At 44.0% G+C, this 10,597-nt stretch overlaps 1 long non-coding RNA gene across 1 annotated transcript; it reads left to right on the forward strand.

The window, feature by feature from the left end:
- The first annotated feature begins 990 nt into the window (after positions 1–990).
- LOC309849030 lies at positions 991–9,386 on the forward strand. The gene is made up of 4 exons (XR_014303434.1): positions 991–1,098; positions 1,509–1,595; positions 8,652–8,808; positions 9,187–9,386. It is a non-coding gene; the product is annotated as an uncharacterized lncRNA (long non-coding RNA).
- The last annotated feature ends 1,211 nt before the right edge of the window (positions 9,387–10,597 follow it).

Below are 10,597 nucleotides of genomic sequence, written 5' to 3' on the forward strand. Positions count from 1 at the left end.
CACATCCTCCAAATCATCAGACCTCCCCATACACAGAAGCAGACGTGCACTAAGATCAGCTACTTTCTGGAGAAAACGAGGAGATAATAACAAATAGCAAAATGTACGTTAAAGTAACATTTGTCCCTCTATCAGGCCTTGTGCTAAGTACTTTACACTCATTATTTCACACAATCCTCCCAAGAACCCTATACAGACTGATGTTGCTGCTGCCCCATTTTGTAAGTGGGAAAACTGAGGCACAGAGGTTAAGAAACGTACTCAGAGGAGCACATACTCAGTAAGTGACTGCATCGGAGTCCACGCCTAGTGTTGACCCCCAAGCCCATGCTCGGAACCAGAGTCCCTCTGCACCCTTTTCCAGTCTAGGAGCTCCATAAAGCATTCTGAGTACGAGAATAGTCACATGAGGTCGTGTGGAGTTTTGACGAGGAGACTCCAAGGGAGAGCCCAGATCAGCAGGGACAGAGAACGTGGGTGTATCCCTCGTGGCCTGCTGGGACCTCGTCTAGGTCCATTTGTTTTTATAACCACAGGTACTGCACAGTCATTTAAAAACATGTGCTGGCCAGGGCGGAACGTCTGATGGCAGCCACCGGCCGGGCGCTGGCAGCAGTCACGGAGGGAGCAGATCGGGTGAATGTGGGTCAGCCCTTCCAGTGCAGAAGGGAAGGGAACATTAATTTTCAGTGAGAACGATGAGGAAAGCAGTTCTACAATGTTTTTTACAGAAATAGAAACCAGTGTAATAGAAGCCGGCACTCTACTACTTTAGAAAAAGAGCAGCGCAACAGGCAGGCAAGCCCTTAGCAGTGACCGCCAAGCTCGGAAACTGGTCAGATTTAGTTTGTTCCCCTAAAGAGGTGCAGACCCAAACCACCAAAGGAAGGTAAGTGATAACACACAGGGCTGCAAGTCTGGGCCCCGGTCACCGCAGCAGACGCGGCTGTGTCTCACAACTGCCACACAACTCCTAGGTCACGGCTCACAGGGCACATAGAAACAGTTCCTCCTCCGCCCTGGTCCCTGCCAACAAAGACCAAGCCAGCTGCAGGCAATCACCAGGCAACCGGCTTCTAACCCGGCCTCCAGAAACCAGTAAGTAGAGATAATGCTTGATTTTACTGTAAAGCCCTCCTGATTCTCCAGGGACCTGTCCCAGAGGGAGGACAAGGCTTTATGAGAAGCAGAGTCTGTCTCTCTGGCCCCAGAGTGTGTGCCCAGAGCTGGGGAGCCAGGCCTCTATGCTGAGCGACTGCTGCACCTAGTGGTGCACTGTGCAGACTTCCTCAGCATCTGGAACTTTCTACTCGCCTGACCCCGTTATTACTGGCTCCTGCTTGATTTTAGGGACATTAACCTGCCCATATGGGCCTTCTGGGGCCTTGCTGGTCAACTTGAGCTTACAGCCTTAGAAGAATGCTTTGTGGGTTTGCCTTTCTCATGTTTTTTTCTTTCTCTCTTTTTTTTTTTTTTTTTTTTGCCATTTTCTTTCCCTCCTTCCCCAGACTTCCCTCCACCTGGTTGGAGCACAGGATTTTAGCTTTTCTTAGGATCACTTTACCAGCTGGCCAGCCATGACCTGAGAATATGTGGTAAGAGCCTGCTTGCAGGTCACAGATTCAGATCTGGGAAAAGTGCCCAGGCTGTCCCCTCTCACTATCAACAGGTCTTGCTCATTTCTTTTCTTTAAGAAGCAGCAACATTTCTGTACAATCACAAGGGTGGAAACCAAAGCCCAACTTATTTTATTTATTTATTTGACAGAGAGAGAGAGAGATCACAAGTAGGCAGAGAGGCATGCAGAGAGAGGGGGGAAGCAGGCTTTCTGCAGAGCAGAGAGTCCAATGCGGGGCTCGATCCCAGGACCCTCAGATCATGACCTGAGCTGAAGGCAGAGGCTTTAACCCACTGAGCCACCCAGGCTCCCAGCCCGACTTATTTGAAGCACACTTCTCTGTATGGTTGCTTGTCCTTGCTGCCCAGCCTGTGAGCTCCAGCTCCACTCTGTGCTTTTAAACATAACTAGTGCTGGCCCCCCACCCCCACCTACAGCTAGAAGATGCTTACCAGGACAAGTGGATTCAAGCACAAATTACACACGTGCTTGAACACACGAGTGAGCACGTGCGTGCTCTTCACCAGTTCCCGTGGCTGGCTTCTGTGGCCAGCTGCACTACTACACAGGGACCTGCTGTAAGCAACAAGGAGAAGGTTTTATGAAAAGGGTCATGTTCTACCATGGAAAACTTGCTCTTACGGATTATTTCTACTGCAGAAAGAATTAGGGATATGGTTGAAACGTGTTTTGGCTCAGAATCAAAAAGCAAAGTTTTATGTCCTTTTAGCTTCAAGCTTCTTAAAGATCTTTCTTGCACAATCACACCTTGTAGAACTTTGGTGAGGCTCATATCGCATGAGGAAATGTGTGAGAGATTGCTTTGTAAACTGGAAAACACCACTAATAAAAGAAGCCATTGTTGTCGTGCCTTTGTTCTGAGGCAGGAGAACCAAGGCCTAGAGAAGAAAAGTAAGAGTTAGAAATCACCCCGTCTCAGCTGCTGGGAGACTAAGTTGGGCCCCTGTGGGTCCTTCCCTGGTGTTTGTCCTGGAACATGCCGCTGGAAGGGGTGAGGACTCAGGCCATGCTGCTCTCATTAGAGATAAAACGGCCAATTCACAATCAGCTGTGCTAGAACTCAGCCCACAGTATTTGCCTGAAGCCTGACTCTCATGGCTAGCCCTCCACTCATTGGAGACAGAGAGCAGTGTTAAGACCATGGACCATGGGACCAGGCTGCTGCTTGGGGGGCAGTTTATCTCTGTGTCCCCCTAACTTGGTAACTTGAAGCAAGTGACATGACTGACCTATCTGTGCTTAGTTTACTCAAACATAAAATGGCAATAAAAACATTACCCGTTTCCTACAGTTTTAAAAATAAAAGGAATAATACATGTTAAGTACTTTGGATATTTTCTGATGTGTAGTAAGCTCAGTGTAACTATTAGTCCTTTCCAATAAAATATTCTATTCTAATGAGGGTGCCTGGGTGACTCAGTCGGTTAAGCATCTGCCTTCAGTTCAGGTCATGATCCCAGGGTCCTGGGATCAAGTCCCACGTTGAGCTCTCTGCTCAGTGGGAGCCTGCTTCTCCCTCTCCCTGCTGTTCCTGCTGCTTGTACTCTCTCTCTCTCTCTCTCACTCAAATAAATAAATAAAGTCTAAAAAAATAAAATAAAATAAAAAATGAAGTGCGTGTGTGAGCGCCTGAGTGATGCAGCCGATTAAGCATCCAACTCTCGATTTTGGCTCGGGTCATGATGTCAGGATCATGAGATTGAGCCCTGAGTCGGGCTCTGTGCGCATGGAATCTGGTTGAGATTCTCTCTCTCCCTCTGCCCCTCATCCACTCATGTGCTCACACACATGCTCTCTCTCTCTCAAAATAAGTGCATAAAAATCTTTTTTAAAAATGTTCTAAATTGTGGGAAGAGATGGAAAGAGGCGGATTTTCTTTTAGGCATCATGGAGAATGGAGTTTGATGTGGCTTCAGGAAATCCAATCTCCCCTCAACCTCTAGTATATAGTGTTGGGACATGCCTAGATGGCTTAGACAATGGGCTCCAGTGGAACTAAAATGATAAGCATGTGCATGTGGATGCCTGGAGATGCAATGATGTCTTCTCCTCCCCCTGGGGGAGCTTAAGACTAGATGTAGACCGTTGTGACTAAATCCAGCCTCCTCTGCCAACTGCTGGATGACTATAGACCCTTGGCTTACCTCCCAGGGCCTCACTTCCTAGACTTTGCAGTGGGAGAGCAGTAGTACCAAGGTCATGGGATTTTTGTTTGGAGCAGTAGTGCACATAGTAAGTAGACTAGTGCACATAGTCAATTCACAATAGATTTTGGCTCTTCTCATTATTATACCACCATTCACCACTCCGTGCCTTTGTGATTCAGAGTTTCGAGAAATTACATAAATTACTCTTTGGGGGTCAAAGTAGAAGAGCACAAGAGCCAGATAACTGTAACCTGACATCCTATTTTCTGTTGACGATAAGGACAGGAAATGCCACATCATCATAACCAGGCTGTTCGTTCATACAGTGTGACCATATCTGTAATCACCAATTCATGTCAAACGCTTTGTGAATTACAGTGAGTTGTTCATGAAAGGCCAATCCCCCTTAGACATCCCTTAAGTTTCCTTGACAAACCAACCCAGTAGACATGGGGGAGACTCATCTTTGTTTTCAACATCAGGTCTGGAGGATACGAGGGACCAAACCAATGTCTACTGATTCTAGTCACTGTGAAGTGCCACTTTCAGTTTTGCTGCGGTTTGGCCCACCTTCGTCTTTGAGAATTGCTCATCAGAATATTTGAGCAAACTCACAAATGACAAGAACTGAAAATGCCAAGTGATTTTAATTTTTTAAAATAGCTCCGTGGGGCTGATGACCTTAGTCAGGTTGGCCATCAAGTTTTGGATCTGGCAAGAAAAGTCATAAAGTGAGTCAAACGGACAATGTGGAAAGGATGAGACAGCATTTTGTTTGTTTGTTTGTTTTTTGTTTTTTGCTTTTTGTTTTTTCTTCTAGCTTCTTTAGCATCAGGGCTGCCCCAGCAGACAGGGTATTTGATTTCTGGCATGCTGTGAGGGTCCCTGGAGAATGCTGGAAAGCAGAATGGGCTGCCAGAGGCAAAAGGCTGGTATCAGTAAAGTTTGCACAAGATTTAATAGTACTGGAACATACCCGCCCATTCCACTTCTCCAGTCTGATAATCCAGGACAATTAAGGGAAAGAGCCGAGATTTTGGTGGCTTTTAGCATTTTTAAAGTTTCATCTGGGCAAACACAGAAATGTCCATCAATGTTATCCAGACCTTACCACTGTTTATTTTTGAGACTCCAAGATTAAACTCAAGACTGGCCTAGCACAGCAGATATTTTTGCCTTTGCCTGAGAGAAGACAAAAACGTGAGAAGAAAGAGGGTCTCTGGAGAGGCTGGATTTCCTTGAGTATCCTCTGAAGATTGTCAAGCATCAGACAACAGGACCTAAACCCTGACATTCTAAACCAAGCTATTTCCTTCACAATGACATGTTAATGTAAAGAGGGCAAACGTTTTATGCCTTATTAAGAGAATTATTCAAGCCCAGGAAATAGGAGGGTTAAATGACTTACTTTCCTAAACATACTGCAACGAGAAAGAAGATTTTAGATATCACGCAAAAAATGTAGCAAAATGTGCTGAGTTGGCCCATTCCATTCCATTGAATTGTTCGGCAATTATGGTCATCCCCAATGCCCCAGAAAAATAAAGTACATGATGAAACTCCCATCTAAGGATATCAACTGCTATGGTACTAAATAAACGACACATCCCATTTTAAAGCCATCTAAAAGTATATCAGAAGAGGCTGTGCTGAACAGGGACTATAATTTTAACATCATTTGCTGTACGCTTTAACTTGAAGCAAAATGTTGCAAAGTTAAATCAATTTTATTTGATCTCACGGGGGAATTTACACTCTTTCATTTGGGATGGATGGACCCCTTGGCACAGTGTAGAATTTATTAAGACTCCTGTCCCACAGGAACAGTTAACTCTTTGATCCTAGCACACTCCCTCCTCCTAGAAGAGTTATTTAAAAGTTACACGTCCCCCCAAGCCCAGCAGGCACAGACACACAATTCCCCTTTCTCTCTTTTTCTGTCTCTCCTTCCCTGAAGTTTCTTAAGCAGTCCCTTCAGCTCTAGTTTTCTTTTTCTAAATTTAAAAATGTGGCTTCTGGCTATAAAAGTCTCCCCCACCTTTAGCAGCCCCCCGTCCCCTGGGGCTGTTATTGGCATGATGTGTAAATTAACTGGAGTCACTTAGAGCCCTCAGTTAGCTTTTAGTCAAACATTAGCAGCAATGTTTACTCTTGTGTAATCTTCAGTTGTTACTTAATTTAATGCCCGTCAGCATTTTTTTTTTTTTAAACATGTTCAGCAAACCCTTGGCACAGGCCGTTGGGTTTCTTTCCTCTTCCCCTCCCCCACCGTGACCCAAAAATCAAGCTCAACTGAATCTGAGCAAAGGCTTTCTAATATTTTTAATTAGCTAATGCCGCTTGCTCTCTTCTGAAGGAAATAAGAGTTTGCTTTCTATAGCAATCCAACTACATTGTACTCAGAAGCCCTTGCTTTGCAACCCCCATCCCACCTTACATCAAAGAGGGTGAACTATAAATTGTATAGTTTTTGTTTCTTGTTCCTCTGGCAGTTATTTGTGAGTGATGTAAGATGGGAAGCATCCTCAAACTCACATTTGGAAAAGGATGGTGTGGCCCCCTGAGAAAAGTCCATTGAAAACTAACTTTGAAGGTCTGCCCAGTGGTGAGCTAAAAGCTGAACATATCACATCATAATTCATGCACAACTTTGTATCTTTTGAACCTTCTTCCTTAGCTGCCACCACCTCTAAAGTAAATAAATAGAACCCTGGCCATTCTATGGTGTTCTGAAGTGCTCTTCTCCTAATGTGAAATCCATCTCTGTCCAGCAGGAGAACGTCTCTAAGGCTATCATAAAGGCAGAAGGAAATACTGACTTCACGTGGAAAAGGGAGGCTCAGCTTCAGGAGGGAAGCACATTATTAAGGGAAAAAGAATGTAGGGAAAAAATTACTAGACTACCTTTAAAAGATGCAAAGAGCAGCTCCTTCCTATGTTGCTGCTCTCCATTTCCACGCGTTCTGTACCAGAAAAGGCCTTCTTCGGTCCAGAGGCTCTTGTTAGTAATATCATGCTCTATAAAAAATCTGGGTCTTAGTGCCAAGAAGATAATGTTACCTGGAAAGCCTCCTGCTTGTTTGGGAAATGTGATCAAAAGAATGCATACACCTAAAAAGGAAAAAAGGACCCTGAGTCAGCCAATTGGGACCCTGAGTCCCAATTCCATATCCCATCCTTTCTCCCCTTTCCCCCAAAACCTTGACTTTCACGTGTCATTGTGTCTCAGCTGTAGCTCTGTTTCTTGGTGATTAGAAATCAGGAATCTCTTCCTTACACCACAAGGAAAGGTCCAATTGCTAAAAATCCTAAATGTGGGGGGAGATCCCTACTAAGTCTCACAAACAGCCCTCTAAGAAGAACCTTGAGGATACATGGGACAGGAAGAAAAAGAAACGTAGAGAAACTGGTGCCTGAGGCTTTACCCAATGGCTGCAGATGATCAAACGCCAAAGGATGCACTTTTGCTCTCTCAGATAGGAAGGGAATTCCTGGACTGGATCCACATAGAGTACATTGCTGGATTTCTAGGAAAGCATCACCGAAGGGCTGAATTATTTGCTATTAACTCAAGCTGCAGCTGTCCTGGGGGTCGACATATCTGTCTGAACTCATGTTACAAGTGTACACTGGGGGCCCATGGTTGGGGGCTGGTGTCACTGTGGGTGATCTCCAAAGCAGCCTGGGAGACACAGGCATCCCTGTTACTGACCACCAGCTCCCTACCCTCCCTCATACCTACCTCTGGGACATCAACTACCAGGCTCCCAAATGCAGCTGTGGAGCTACACAAATGAAACTTCTATAATTTTCTTGAATCACCTGGAACGTGTCCATAGCACAGGGCTACACACTGACAAGGGCTCTTAAGGCTTAAGAACTCACTCCCAGATAGCAGCTCCTCTCCACAAGGAAACTCGCCCCCATCCCTAGGGTGTCCCAAAAAGGAACACTGCTGTAGACTCAGCTCCTACCTTTGCTATGCCCACTGCTAAGTGACCCCTCCGCCCCCTTTGGCACACAAGGTCTGTGCTTCCATTTGCTTTTCAGCACTTTTTTCAACTCCCTCTTCAGTTTCTCTTTCTGGTGCCCCCTTAATCCAACTTGTTCATTTAATAATGAATCGCTCAGTTCTCATGGAGTGGTGTGCGCCTTTACAGCTCCTCAGAGGAGATCACTTGACAAATATAAAATGGAAATTTTTTAGACAAATGTTCCATTTAATTTGAGGTGTCAGCCATAATGATCAACAACAATAAATCCGTTTCTTTTCCGTTAGCTAATCGCATGTGCGTATGTGTGTGTATGTGTGTGTGTGTGTGTGTGTGTGTGTGTGTGTGCTGTGTGACACTCTCTTCCTCTCTTTCTGCAGCATGGCCACTTGCACATTTGTTCACTGCCCCACTTTTTAGGCTCCCCCAGGTCTGCTGCTCTAGTCAATGAGAAATCAAACAAATTGGCTGAGTTAAGCCATTTCCACCAGTTCATGAAGGGAAAGCTTTGGGCACATTCCCAAAAGGCCGGGCATGTGAGTCAGGGAGGCTGACTTGCAAACCTCCCCCCACACTCAGGGTTTACTCTGTTTATTCTGTCAACCCTGTTTATTCTTTCAACTCTGGTTTCTCAGCAGAATAACTCATCACACTACACCCAGATTGTGGGGACACATAGGAAACATCCAGAAAGAACCAGAGAGAGCACAATCCTGCTGATTCATTCACTAAGCCATTTGTTAGCAAGCTGGTTTGGGGTTTCTCTTTTCCACAATATTTCAACACTTATGGAATTAAAACTGCCAGCTGTTCTCATCTTTAAACAAAATACCCTGAATAATTGGGAATTTAAAATAATTTTCACTGTTAAAGTCTCTTTCAGAAACATGTCCGACCAACGTAATCAGTTAATGAAGTAACTTGGAAACCCAGACCATGCAAAAGAGACGTGTAAAACGTGAAGAACAGAGTCAGTCAGCCCTTGGGAAACCTGGTTTCCTAAGGTTTAAAATGTATAATCAAATGACATGTAAGTTCTGAGATATCATGGCCCTGAATGAGAATTTACAAGAGACTATCAAAAAAACGAATGATGTGGTGCAGCAGGGAGGCTGTGGAATCAGGCAGAACTGGATTCCAATCCGTTTCTGTGCTTTGCTGTGCAACCTGGAACAAATAGCACGTCTTCCCTAACCTCAGTGCTCTCATCTCTAAAGTGGGAATCACAAGAGTCATCCCCCAATTCAGTGGGTCGGTGTAGGGATTCAAATTAGGAAATATATGTAAAACACTCAACTCACCACAGTTTCTAGGTCATAGTAAGCACTTCCTAAATGAAAACTACTAAGCACTCCTGTCTCACAGTTAATGTCTTTTAAAAAATCGTAAATTTAATTTTCGAACTTAGGAAATAATGAAGACATCACTGGGAAAGTATCTGACTCCCAAACCAAATAATGGGGCAACTTGGAAATCCAGACCACTTGGAACAGATTTGTTAAAGTGCCAGGGACAGGAATCCTACCCAGGTGATGATCAGTAAACATTTATTGATAATGACCATGTTTTCTTCAGGTTTAAAATAAAACATCTGGAAGATTTACAGGATCACTTGGGGTTCTTCCTGAAATATTAAGATATCAATGTAAGAATTCAAAACACCACAGCTCTGGGGCACCTGGGTGGCTCAGTTGGCTAAGTGTCTGCCTTCAGCTCAGGTCATGATTCCGGGTTCCTGGGATTGAGCCTCACATCACGCTCCTTGCTTGACAGGGAGCCTGCCTCTCCCTTTTTCTCTGCCCCCACCCCTAGCTCACATTCTCTCTCTCTCTTTCTCAAATAAATAAATAAAATCGTAAAAAAAATAAATAAAACGACCACAAAAAACAACAATAACAACAACAAATGTGGGTACTAATTTTGTTCAGATTGAAATCGTCCTAAACACAAGTATTGCATGTAAAGCAGAGGCTCATAAAATTGTAAAACCAGGATTAAGAAAGATTTTCCAGAAATAGGTGGTAGCCTCATCAACTTCAGTGGAGAAATTTCTTCATCTGTCACCCCATTGACTAAACAGGGAAAAATCACATGCCAGGGAGGTATCTTTGTAGTCCTGGGGTGAGACCACCAACCTTTCCATTTAGCCAAATTTAGTTCCATTTAGAATGAAACACTGGCTGACTAAAGAATTCAGAGTCAAATTCAAACAGATCATTGCACAGAGGGGAGCTCCCACACATAGAGAAAACTGAGGAAGGCAATAGTTTAAAATTCTTCTTTACATTTTTCAAATTAATCATTGCAGTGTGGCAATGATTAACCTGTATGGGAGACTTTTAACAGAGTTGACTGTAGCATTGAAATACTCACTGAAAATACATAATTTGCTTTTCTAATCTTCCTTCAATTTTAGTCTAGAAATTACCATTTATCTTAGTATTCTCTCTCACATGGGGCAAAAGAAGCAACAAAATTTATAGAATTCAATAAAGCCCTGAATAGTTCATACTGCTCTCTCATCTAGGTATCAGATATTAGAAAGGAAGGCAACTAAGATACCACTTCCATCCTTGAGAGGAACTCCCTGACCTTTGGGGAAACGCTCTTAAATTGAGCCAGTTGCTTTTCACTAAATGTCATATAAATTGATTTCTAGAGTTCTTAAAATTCCATGCTCTGTGCTGTAGCTGTGCAGTGCAATAATACACACACACACACCCCTAGGTAGAAAGAAAAAGGGGTTGAGTGTGTCTCTGGCTTGCTTTCTACAGTCACTTACACTTTGCCAAAACAGAGCAGAGTCATATAGTAAACCC

The sequence above is a fragment of the Mustela nivalis genome (assembly GCF_964662115.1).
Source record: "Mustela nivalis genome assembly, chromosome: 15".
Classification (NCBI taxonomy): Eukaryota; Metazoa; Chordata; class Mammalia; order Carnivora; family Mustelidae; genus Mustela; species Mustela nivalis.